Source organism: Mobula birostris, chromosome 11 (genome assembly GCF_030028105.1).
Source record: "Mobula birostris isolate sMobBir1 chromosome 11, sMobBir1.hap1, whole genome shotgun sequence".
Classification (NCBI taxonomy): Eukaryota; Metazoa; Chordata; class Chondrichthyes; order Myliobatiformes; family Myliobatidae; genus Mobula; species Mobula birostris.
Window position 1 is genome coordinate 41,430,029 of NC_092380.1, and position 14,829 is coordinate 41,444,857.

A 14,829-nucleotide genomic window follows, 5' to 3' on the forward strand; every position below is an offset into this window, starting at 1 on the left:
GAGGGAGGGTTTTTGATTATTGGGATCTCGTCTGGGACAGAGGTGACCTGGCCCAGGTGCATCTTGACTCGGGGGAGGTTGCAATATCAAGGCGGTTGGTTTACTGGTGTCGCCTGGGAGGCAGAGGTTAGGATGCAGAATGAGAGCACAGCAAGAAGAGACGCAAGTCCAGTAGGCAGAGCAGACAGAGGCAGGGGACGTTGGATGCAAGGACCCTGAGAAGTCAGAAAGACGAGTGCAAATCAACACGTGGCATTGCAATAACGTTGCAGTTATGGAGGCATGGCTTAAGGACGGGTCGAGCTGGACAACTCAGTGTTCGGGGCGACAGGAGACACACACGGTGACAGGAGACACACACGGTACCCGGGGTGACAGCAGACACACATGGTGTCCGGGGCGACAGGAGACACACAGGGTGTCTGAGGTGACAGCAGACACACACGGTGACAGAAGACACACACGGTGTCTGAGGTGACAAGAGACACACACGGTGACCGGGGCAACAGGAGACACATACGGAGACAGGAGACACATACAGTGAGCGGGGTGACAGGAGACACACACGGTGACAGGAGACACACATGGTGTCCGGGGTGACAGGAGACACACACAGTGAGCGGGGTGACATGAGACACACACGGTGTCCGGGGCGACAGGAGACACACACGGTGACAGAAGACACACGCGGTGTCCGGGGTGACAGGAGACACACACGGTGACTGGGGTGACAGGAGTCACACACGGTGACAGGAGACACACACGGTGACTGGGACGACAGGGAACACACACGGTGACAGGAGACACATACGGTGTCCGGGGCGACATGAGACACACACAGTGACAGGAAATACACACGGTGACCGGAGACACACACGGTGGCCAGGACGACAGGAGACACATACAGTGAGCGGGGTGACAGGAGACACACACGGTGTCCGGGGCGACAGGAGACACACACGGTTACCGGGGCGACAGGAGACACATACAGTGAGCAGGGTGACAGGAGACACACACGGTGTCCGGGGCGACAGGAGACACATACAGTGAGCGGGGTGACAGGAGACACACACAGTTACCGGGGCGACAGGAGACACATACAGTGAGCGGGGTGACAGGAGACACACACGGTGTCCGGGGCGACAGGAGACACATACAGTGAGCGGGGTGACAGGAGACACACACGGTGACCGGGGCGACAGGAGACACACACGGTGACAGGAGACACACACGGTGACAGGAGACACATACGGTGTCCGGGGCGACAGGAAACACACACGGTGACAGGAGACACAGACGGTATCCAGGGCGACAGCAGACACACACAGCGACAGGAGACACACACGGTGACCGGGGCGACAGGAGACACACACGGTGTCTGGGGTGACATGAAACACACATGGTGACAGGAGACACACACGGTGTCCGGGATGACAGGAGACACACACGGTGACCGGGGCGACAGGAGACACACACTGTGTCCGGGGTGACAGGAGACACACACATTGACAGGAGATACACACAGTGACCGGGCTGACATGGGACACACACGGTGACTGGGGTGACAGGGGACACACACATTGACAGGAGACACACACGGTGTCCGGGGTTCCAGGATACACACACGGTGACAGGAGACACACGCGGTGTCTGGGGTGACAACAGACAAACATGGTGTCTGGGGCGAGAGGAGACACACACGGTGACAGAAGACACACACGGTGACAGGAGACACACACGGTGTCCGGAGTGACAGCAGACACACATGGTGCCCGGTGCGACAGGAGACACACACGGTGACCGGGGCGACAAGAGACACACACGGTTACCGGGGCGACAGGAGACACATACAGTGAGCGGGGAGACAGGAGATACACACGGTGTCCGGGGCGACAGGAGACACACATGATAACAGGAGACACACACGGTGACAGGAGACACACACGGTGACAGAAGACACATGCGGTGTCCGGGATGACAGGAGACACACACGGTGTCCGGGGCGACAGGAGACACACACGGTGACAGGAGACACAGAAGGTGACCGGGGCGACAGGAGACACACACGGTGTCTGGGGCGACAGGAGACACACACGGTGTCCGGGGTAACAGCAGACAAACATGGTGTCTGGGGCGAGATGAGAAACACATGGTGACAGGAGACACACACGGTATCTGGGGTGACAGGAGACACACACGGTGTCCGGAGCGACAGGAGACACACACGGTGACAGAAGACACATGCGGTGTCCAGGGTGACAGGAGATACACACGGTGACCGGGGCAACAGGAGACACACGGTGACAAGAGACAAACGCGGTGACTGGGGCGACAGGAGACACACACGGTGTCCGGGGTGACAGGAAACATACACGGTGACAGGAGACACACACAGTATCCGGGGTGACAGGAGACACATACGGTGTCCGGGGTGACAGCAGACAAACATGGTGTCTGGGGCGAGATGAGACACACACGGTGACAGGAAGTACACCCGGTGACAGGAGACACACACGGTGTCCGGGACGACAGGAGACACACACGGTGTCCGGGGCGACAGGAGACACACACGGTGACAGGAGACACAGCGGGTGACCGGGGCGACAGGAGACACATACAGTGAGCGGGGTGACAGGAGACACACACGGTGTCCGGGGCGACAGGAGACACACACAGTTACCGGGGCGACAGGAGACACATACAGTGAGCGGGGTGACAGGAGACACACACGGTGTCCGGGGCGACAGGAGACACATACAGTGAGCGGGGTGACAGGAGACACACACGGTGACCGGGGCGACAGGAGACACACACGGTGACAGGAGACACACACGGTGACAGGAGACACATACGGTGTCCGGGGCGACAGGAAACACACACGGTGACAGGAGACACAGACGGTATCCAGGGCGACAGCAGACACACACAGCGACAGGAGACACACACGGTGACTGGGGCGACAGGAGACACACACGGTGTCCGGGGTGACATGAAACACACATGGTGACAGGAGACACACACGGTGTCCGGGATGACAGGAGACACACACGGTGACCGGGGCGACAGGAGACACACACTGTGTCCGGGGTGACAGGGGACACACACATTGACAGGAGACACACACGGTGTCCGGGGTTCCAGGATACACACACGGTGACAGGAGACACACGCGGTGTCTGGGGTGACAACAGACAAACATGGTGTCTGGGGCGAGAGGAGACACACACGGTGACAGAAGACACACACGGTGACAGGAGACACACACGGTGACCGGGGCGACAGGAGACACACACGGTGTCCGGAGTGACAGCAGACACACATGGTGTCCGGTGCGACAGGAGACACACACGATGACCGGGGCGACAAGAGACACACACGGTTACCGGGGCGACAGGAGACACATACAGTGAGCGGGGAGACAGGAGATACACACGGTGTCCGGGGCGACAGGAGACACACACGGTGACGGGGGCGACAGGAGACACACATGATAACAGGAGACACACACGGTGACAGGAGACACACACGGTGACAGAAGACACATGCGGTGTCCGGGATGACAGGAGACACACACGGTGTCCGGGGCGACAGGAGACACACACGGTGACAGGAGACACAGAAGGTGACCGGGGCGACAGGAGACACACACGGTGTCTGGGGCGACAGGAGACACACACGGTGACGGGGGCGACAGGAGACACACATGATAACAGGAGACACACACGGTGACAGGAGACACACACGGTGACAGAAGACACATGCGGTGTCCGGGATGACAGGAGACACACACGGTGTCCGGGGCGACAGGAGACACACACGGTGACAGGAGACACAGAAGGTGACCGGGGCGACAGGAGACACACACGGTGTCCGGGGTAACAGCAGACAAACATGGTGTCTGGGGCGAGATGAGACACACATGGTGACAGGAGACACACACGGTATCTGGGGTGACAGGAGACACACACGGTGTCCGGAGCGACAGGAGACACACACGGTGACAGAAGACACATGCGGTGTCCAGGGTGACAGGAGATACACACGGTGACCGGGGCAACAGGAGACACACGGTGACAAGAGACACACGCGGTGACTGGGGTGACAGGAGACACACACGGTGACAGGAGACACATACGGTGACTGGGGCGTCAGGAAGCACACACGATGACAGGAGACACACAAGGTGACCGGGGCGACAGTAGACACACATGGTGTCTGGGGCGACAGGAGACACACACGGTGATAGAAGACACATACGGTGTCCAGGGTGACAGCAGACACACATGGTGTCCGGGGCGACAGGAGACACACACGGTGACAGAAGACACATACGGTGTCCAGGGTGACAGCAGACACACATGGTGTCCGGGGCGACAGGAGACACACACGGTGACAGCAGACACACACGGTGTCCGGGGTGACAGGAAACATACACGGTGACAGGAGACACACACAGTATCCGGGGTGACAGGAGACACATACGGTGTCCGGGGTGACAGCAGACAAACATGGTGTCTGGGGTGAGATGAGACACACACGGTGACAGGAAGTACACCCGGTGACAGGAGACACACACGGTGTCCGGGACGACAGGAGACACATACGGTGTCCGGCGTGACAGCAGACAAACATGGTGTCTGGGGCAAGATGAGACACACACGGTGACAGGAGACACACACAGTATCCGGGGTGACAGGAGACACACACGGTGACCGGGGTGACAGGAGACACACACGGTGTCCGGGGTGACAGCAGACACACATGGTGTCCGGGGCGACAGGAGACACACACGGTGACCGGGGCGACAGGAGACACATAAAGTGAGCGGGGTGACAGGAGACACACACGGTGTCCAGGGCGACAGGAGACACACACTGTGACAGGAGACACACACGGTGACCGGTGCGACAGAAGACACACACGGTGACAGGAGACACACACGGTGACCGGGGCGACCGGAGACACACACGGTGACAGGAGACTTACACGGTGTCCAGGGCGACAGGAGACACACACAGCGACAGGTGACACACACGGTGACTGGGGTGACAGGGGACACACACGTTGACAGGAGACACACACGGTGTCCGTGGTTCCAGGATACACACACGGTGACAGGAGACACACGTGGTGTCTGGGGCGACAGGAGACACACACGGTGACTGGGGCGACCAGAGACACACACGGTGTCCGGGGCAACAGGAGATACACACGGTGACAGGAGACACACACGGTGACCGGGGCGACAGGAGGGTTGACAGTAGACACACACATTGACAGGAGACACATGGTAACAGGAGACACACACGGTGTCCGGGGTGACAGGAGACACACACGGTGACAGGAGACACACACTGTGTCCGGGGTGACAGGAAACATACACGGTGACAGGAGACACACACGGTGTCCGGGGTGACAGGAGACACATACGGTGTCTGGGGTGACAGCAGACAAACATGGTGTCTGGGGCGAGAGGAGACACACACGGTGACAGAAGACACACACGGTGTCCGGAGTGACAGCAGACACACATGGTGTCCGGTGCGACAGGAGACACACACGGTGACAGAAGACACACACGGTGTCCGGAGTGACAGCAGACACACATGGTGTCCGGTGTGACAGGAGACACACACTATGACCGGGGCGACAGGAGACACACACGGTTACCGGGGCGACAGGAGACACATACAGTGAGCAGGGAGACAGGAGATACACACAGTGTCCGGGGCGACAGGAGACACACATGGTGTCCGGGGCGACAGGAGACACACACGGTGACAGGAGACACACACAGTTACCGGGGCGACAGGAGACACATACAGTGAGCGGGGTGACAGGAGACACACACGGTGTCCGGGGTAACAGCAGACAAACATGGTGTCTGGGGCGAGATGAGACACACATGGTGACAGGAGACACACACGGTATCTGGGGTGACAGGAGACACACACGGTGTCCGGAGCGACAGGAGACACACACAGTGACAGAAGACACACGCGGTGTCCAGGGTGACAGGACATACACACGGTGACCGGGGCAACAGGAGACACACGATGACAAGAGACACACGCGGTGACTGGGGTGACAGGAGACAAACATGGTGTCTGGGGCGAGATGAGACACACACGGTGACAGGAGACACACACAGTATCCGGGGTGACAGGAGACACACACGGTGACCGGGGAGACAGGAGACACACACGGTGTCCGGGGTGACAGCAGACACACATGGTGTCCGGGGCGACAGCAGACACACACGGTGACCGGGGCGACAGGAGACACACACGGTTACCGGGGCGACAGGAGACACATACAGTGAGCGGGGTGACAGGAGACACACACGGTGTCCGGGGCGACAGGAGACACATACAGTGAGCGGGGTGACAGTAGACACACACGGTGTCCAGGGCAACAGGAGACACACACAGTGACAGGAGACACACACGGTGACCGGTGCGACAGGAGACACACACGGTGACAGGAGACACACATGGTGACCGGGGCGACCGGAGACACACACGGTGACAGGAGACATACACGGTGTCCAGGGCGACAGGAGACACACGCAGCGACAGGAGACACACACGGTGACCGGGGCGACAGGAGACACACACGGTGACCGGGGCGACAGGAGACACATACGGTGTCCGGGATGACAGGAGACACACACGGTGACCGGGGCGACAGGAGACACACACAGTGTCCGGGATGACAGGAGACACACACGGTGACCGGGGCGACGGGAGACACACACTGTGTCCGGGGTGACAGGAGACACACACTGTGTCCGGGGCGACAGGAGACACACACATTGACAGGAGATACACACAGTGACCGGGCTGACAGGTGACACACACGTTGACAGGAGACACACACGGTGTCCGGGGTTCCAGGATACACACACGGTGACTGGGGTGACCAGAGGCACACACGGTGTCCGGGGCAACAGGAGACACACACGGTGACAGGAGACACACACGGTGACCGGGGCGACAGGAGGGGTGACAGTAGACACACACATTGACAGGAGACACACGGTAACAGGAGACACACACGGTGACCGGGGCAACAGGAGACACACACGGTGACAGAAGACACGCGGTGTCCGGGGTGACAGGAGCTACACACACGGTTACTGGGGCGACAGGAGACACATACAGTGAGCGGGGTGACAGGAGACACACACGGTGTCCGGGGCGACAGGAGACACATACAGTGAGCGGGGTGACAGTAGACACACACGGTGTCCAGGGCGACAGGAGACACACACAGTGACAGGAGACACACACGGTAACCGGTGCGACAGGAGACACACACGGTGACAGGAGACACATACGGTGTCCAGGGTGACAGGAAACACACACGGTGACAGGAGACACACACGGTGTCCGGGGTGACATGAAACACACACGGTGACAGGAGACACACACGGTGTCCGGGATGACAGGAGACACACACGGTGACCGGGGCGACAGGAGACACACACTGTGTCCGGGGTGACAGGAGACACACACTGTGTCTGGGGCGACAGGAGACACACACATTGACAGGAGATACACACAGTGACCGGGCTGACAGGGGACACACACGGTGACTGGGGTGACAGGGGACACACACGTTGACAGGAGACACACACGGTGTCCGGGGTTCCAGGATACACACACGGTGACAGGAGACACACGCGGTGTCTGGGGCGACAGGAGACACACACGGTGACAGGAGACACACACGGTGTCCGGGGTGACAGCAGACACACACGGTGACTGGGGCGACCAGAGACACACACGGTGTCCGGGGCAACAGGAGACACACACGGTGTCCGGGGTGACAGTAGACACACACATTGACAGGAGACACATGATAACAGGAGACACACACGGTGTCCGGGACGACAGGAGACACACACGGTGACCGGGGCGACAGGAGACACACACGGTGACCGGGGCGATAGGAGACACACGCGTTGTCCGGGGTGACAGAAGCTACACACAGTGACCGGGGCGACAGGAGACACACGCGGTGACCGGGGTGACAGGAGACACACACGGTGACAGGAGACACACACTGTGTCCGGGGTGACAGGAAACATACACGGTGACAGGAGACACACACGGTGTCCGGGCTGACAGGAGACACACACGGTGTCCGGGGCAACAGGAGACACATACAGTGAGCGGGGAGACAGGAGATACACACGGTGTCCGGGGCGACAGGAGACACACACGGTGACGGGGGCGACAGGAGACACACATGATAACAGGAGACACACACGGTGACAGGAGACACACATGGTGACAGAAGACACATGCGGTGTCCGGGATGACAGGAGACACACACGGTGTCCGGGATGACAGGAGACACACACGGTGACAGGAGACACAGAAGGTGACCGGGGCGACAGGAGACACACACGGTGTCTGGGGCGACAGGAGACACACACGGTGACAGGAGACACACACGGTGACCGGGGCGACAGGAGACACACACGGTGACAGAAGACACACGCGGTGACCGGGGCGACAGGAGACACATGGTGACAAGAGACATACGCGGTGACCGGGGTGACAGGAGACCCACACGGTGACAGGAGACACATACGGTGACTGGGGCGACAGGAAACACACACAGTGACAGGAGACACACAAGGTGTCCGGGGCGACAGGAGACACACACGGTGTCCGGAGCGACAGGAGACACACACAGTGACAGAAGACACACGCGGTGTCCAGGGTGACAGGACATACACACGGTGACCGGGGCAACAGGAGACACACGATGACAAGAGACACACGCGGTGACTGGGGTGACAGGAGACAAACATGGTGTCTGGGGCGAGATGAGACACACACGGTGACAGGAGACACACACAGTATCCGGGGTGACAGGAGACACACACGGTGACCGGGGAGACAGGAGACACACACGGTGTCCAGGGTGACAGCAGACACACATGGTGTCCGGGGCGACAGCAGACACACACGGTGACCGGGGCGACAGGAGACACACACGGTTACCGGGGCAACAGGAGACACATACAGTGAGCGGGGTGACAGGAGACACACACGGTGTCCGGGGCGACAGGAGACACATACAGTGAGCGGGGTGACAGTAGACACACACGGTGTCCAGGGCAACAGGAGACACACACAGTGACAGGAGACACACACGGTGACCGGTGCGACAGGAGACACACACGGTGACAGGAGACACACATGGTGACCGGGGCGACCGGAGACACACACGGTGACAGGAGACATACACGGTGTCCAGGGCGACAGGAGACACACGCAGCGACAGGAGACACACACGGTGACCGGGGCGACAGGAGACACACACGGTGACCGGGGCGACAGGAGACACATACGGTGTCCGGGATGACAGGAGACACACACGGTGACCGGGGCGACAGGAGACACACACAGTGTCCGGGATGACAGGAGACACACACGGTGACCGGGGCGACGGGAGACACACACTGTGTCCGGGGTGACAGGAGACACACACTGTGTCCGGGGCGACAGGAGACACACACATTGACAGGAGATACACACAGTGACCGGGCTGACAGGTGACACACACGGTGACTGGGGTGACAGGGGACACACACGTTGACAGGAGACACACACGGTGTCCGGGGTTCCAGGATACACACACGGTGACTGGGGTGACCAGAGGCACACACGGTGTCCGGGGCAACAGGAGACACACACGGTGACAGGAGACACACACGGTGACCGGGGCGACAGGAGGGGTGACAGTAGACACACACATTGACAGGAGACACACGGTAACAGGAGACACACACGGTGACCGGGGCAACAGGAGACACACACGGTGACAGAAGACACGCGGTGTCCGGGGTGACAGGAGCTACACACACGGTTACTGGGGCGACAGGAGACACATACAGTGAGCGGGATGACAGGAGACACACACGGTGTCCGGGGCGACAGGAGACACATACAGTGAGCGGGGTGACAGTAGACACACACGGTGTCCAGGGCGACAGGAGACACACACAGTGACAGGAGACACACACGGTAACCGGTGCGACAGGAGACATACACGGTGACAGGAGACACATACGGTGTCCAGGGTGACAGGAAACACACACGGTGACAGGAGACACACACGGTGACCGGGGCGACAGGAGACACACACGGTGTCCGGGGTGACATGAAACACACACGGTGACAGGAGACACACACGGTGTCCGGGATGACAGGAGACACACACGGTGACCGGGGCGACAGGAGACACACACTGTGTCCGGGGTGACAGGAGACACACACTGTGTCTGGGGCGACAGGAGACACACACATTGACAGGAGATACACACAGTGACCGGGCTGACAGGGGACACACACGGTGACTGGGGTGACAGGGGACACACACGTTGACAGGAGACACACACGGTGTCCGGGGTTCCAGGATACACACACGGTGACAGGAGACACACGCGGTGTCTGGGGCGACAGGAGACACACACGGTGACAGGAGACACACACGGTGTCCGGGGTGACAGCAGACACACACGGTGACTGGGGCGACCAGAGACACACACGGTGTCCGGGGCAACAGGAGACACACACGGTGTCCGGGGTGACAGTAGACACACACATTGACAGGAGACACATGATAACAGGAGACACACACGGTGTCCGGGACGACAGGAGACACACACGGTGACCGGGGCGACAGGAGACACACACGGTGACCGGGGCGATAGGAGACACACGCGTTGTCCGGGGTGACAGAAGCTACACACAGTGACCGGGGCGACAGGAGACACACGCGGTGACCGGGGTGACAGGAGACACACACGGTGACAGGAGACACACACTGTGTCCGGGGTGACAGGAAACATACACGGTGACAGGAGACACACACGGTGTCCGGGCTGACAGGAGACACACACGGTGTCCGGGGCAACAGGAGACACATACAGTGAGCGGGGAGACAGGAGATACACACGGTGTCCGGGGCGACAGGAGACACACACGGTGACGGGGGCGACAGGAGACACACATGATAACAGGAGACACACACGGTGACAGGAGACACACATGGTGACAGAAGACACATGCGGTGTCCGGGATGACAGGAGACACACACGGTGTCCGGGATGACAGGAGACACACACGGTGACAGGAGACACAGAAGGTGACCGGGGCGACAGGAGACACACACGGTGTCTGGGGCGACAGGAGACACACACGGTGACCGGGGCGACAGGAGACACACACGGTGACAGAAGACACACGCGGTGACCGGGGCGACAGGAGACACATGGTGACAAGAGACATACGCGGTGACCGGGGTGACAGGAGACCCACACGGTGACAGGAGACACATACGGTGACTGGGGCGACAGGAAACACACACAGTGACAGGAGACACACAAGGTGTCCGGGGCGACAGGAGACACACACGGTGTCTGGGGCGACAGGAGACACACACGGTGACAGCAGACACACACGGTCACCGGGGTGACAGGAGACACACATGGTGACAGAAGACACACACGGTGACAGGAGACACATACGGTGACCGGGGTGACAGCAGACACACATGGTGTCCGGGGCGACAGGAGACACACACGGTGTCCGGGGTGACAGGAGACACAAATAGTGACCGGGGAGACAGGCGACACACACGGCGACTGGGGTGACAGGAGACTCACACGGCGATAGGAGACACACACGGTGTCCGGGGTGACAGGAGACACACATGGCGTCTGAGGTGACAGTAGACACACACGGTGACAGGAGACACACACGGTGACCGGGGTGACAGGAGACACACACGATAACAGGAGACACACACAGTGTCCGGGGCGACAGGAAACACACACGGTGACCGTGGCGACAGGAGACGCACACGGTGACAGAAGACACATGCGGTGTCCGGGGTGACAGGAGATACACACGGTGACCGGGGCGACAAGAGACACATGGTGACAGGAGAAACACGCGGTGACTGGGGTGACAGAAGACACGTGGTGTCCGGGCTGACAGGAAATACACACGGTGTCCGGGGTGACAGTAGACACACACGGTGACAGGAGACACACACGGTGTCCAGGGCGACAGGAGACACACACGGTGACAGGAGACACATACGGTGACTGGGGCGACAGGAAACACACACGGTGACAGGAGACACACAAGGTGACCGGGGCGACAGGAGACACAGACGATGACAGGAGACACACACACGGTGACAGGAGACACACACAGTGACTGGGGCGACAGGAGACACACACGGTGACAGGAGACACACAAGGTGACCGGGGCGACAGGAGACACACACGGTGTCCGGGGCAACAGGAGACACACACGATAACAGGAGACACACACGGTGTCCGGGGCGACAGGAAACACACACGGTGACCGTGGCGACAGGAGACACACACGGTGACAGAAGACACATGCGGTGTCCGGGATGACAGGAGATACACACGGTGACCGGGGCGACAAGAGACACATGGTGACAGGAGAAACACGCGGTGACCGGGGTGACAGAAGACACGTGGTGTCCGGGCTGACAGGAAATACACACGGTGTCCGGGGTGACAGTAGACACACACGGTGACAGGAGGCACAGACGATGACAGGAAACACACACGGTGACCGGGGCGACCGGAGACACACACGTAACAGGAGACACACACAGTGTCCGGGGCGACAGGAGACACACACGGTTACCGGGGCGACAGGAGACACACACGGTGACCGGGGCGACAGGAGACACACACGGTGACAGAGGACACACACGGTGTCCGGGATGACAGCAGACACACACGGTGTCCAGGGTGACGGGAGACACAGACAGTGTCCGGGGCGACAAGAGACACACATGGTGACAGAAGACACATGCTTTGTCCGGGGTGACAGTAGACACACACGGTGACAGGAGACACACACAGTAACAGGAGACACACACGGTGTCCGGGATGACAGGAGACACACACGGTGACCGGGGTGACAGGAGACACACACGGTGACCGGGGTGACAGGAGTTACACACGGTGACCGGGGCGACAGGAGACACACACAGTGACAGGAGACACACACGGTGTCCGGGGCAACAGGAGACACACACGATGACAGGAGACACACGTGGTGTCCGGGGCGACAGGAGACACACACGGTGACAGAAGACACACACGGTGTCCGGGGTGACAGCAGACACACATGGTGTCCGGGGCGACAGGAGACACACACGGTGACAGGAGACACACAAGGTTACCGGGGCGACAGGAGACACACACGGATTCCGGGGCAACAGGAGACACACACGATGACAGGAGACACACAAGGTGACAGAAGACACACACTGTGTCCGGGGTGACAGCAGACACACATGGTGTCCGGGGCGACAGGAGACACTCTCGGTGACAGGAGACACACACGGTGTCTGGGGTGACAGGAGATACACATGGTGTCCGCGGCGACAGGAGACACACACGGTGACAGGAGACACACACGGTGACCGGGTCGACAGGAGACACACACGGTGACAGGAGACACACACGGTGACCGGGGTGACAGGAGACAAACATGATAACAGGAGACACACACAGTGTCCGGGGTGACAGGAAACACACACGGTGATCGTGGCGACAGGAGACACGCACGGTGACAGAAGACACATGCGGTGTCCGGGGTGACAGGAGATACACACGGTGACCGGGGCGACAAGAGACACACGGTGACAGGAAATACACACGGTGTCCGGGGTGACAGTAGACACGCACGGTGACAGGAGACACACACGGTGTCCAGGGCGACAGGAGACACACACGGTGACGGGAGACACATACGGTGACTGGGGCGACAGGAAACACACACGGTGACAGGAGACACACAAGGTGACCGGGGCGACAGGAGACACACACACGGTGACAGGAGACACACACGGTGACTGGGGCGACAGGAGACACACACGGTGACAGGAGACACACAAGGTGACTGGGGCGACAGGTGACACACACGGTGACAGGAGACACACACGGTGTCCGGGGTGACAGGAGACACACACAGTGTCCGGGGTGACAGGAGACACAGACAGTGTCCGGGGCGACAGGAGACACACATGGTGACAGAAGACACACGCTTTGTCCGGGGTGACAGTAGACACACACGGTGACAGGAGACACACACAGTAACAGGAGACACACACGGTGTCCGGGACGACAGGAGACACACACGGTGACTGGGGCGACAGGAGACACACACGGTGACAGGAGACACACAAGGTGACCGGGGCGACAGGAGACACACACGGTGACAGGAGACACACACGGTGTCCGGGGCAACAGGAGACACACACGATAACAGGAGACACACACGGTGTCCGGGGCGACAGGAGACACACACGGTGACCGGGGCGACAGGAGACACACATGGTGACAGAAGACACACACGGTGTCCGGGATGACTGCAGACACACATGGTGTCCGGGGCGACAGGAGACACACTCGGTGACAGGAGACACACACGGTGTCCGGGGTGACAGGAGACACACACGGTGTCCGGGGTGACGGGAGACACAGACAGTGTCCGGGGCGACAGGAGACACACATGGTGACAGAAGACACACGCTTTGTCCGGGGTGACAGTAGACACACACGGTGACAGGAGACACACACAGTAACAGGAGACACACACGGTGTCCGGGACGACAGGAGACACACACGGTGACTGGGGCGACAGGAGACACACAAGGTGACCGGGGCGACAGGAGACACACACGGTGACAGGAGACACACACGGTGTCCGGGGCAACAGGAGACACACACGATAACAGGAGACACACACGGTG

At 60.0% G+C, this 14,829-nt stretch overlaps 1 protein-coding gene across 5 annotated transcripts in view; it reads right to left on the bottom strand.

Moving 5' to 3' along the window:
- The window catches only part of cpt1ab (carnitine palmitoyltransferase 1Ab (liver)), a 97,879-nt gene that overhangs the window by 5,238 nt on the left and 77,812 nt on the right, over nt 1-14,829 (bottom strand). The window lies entirely within an intron of this gene.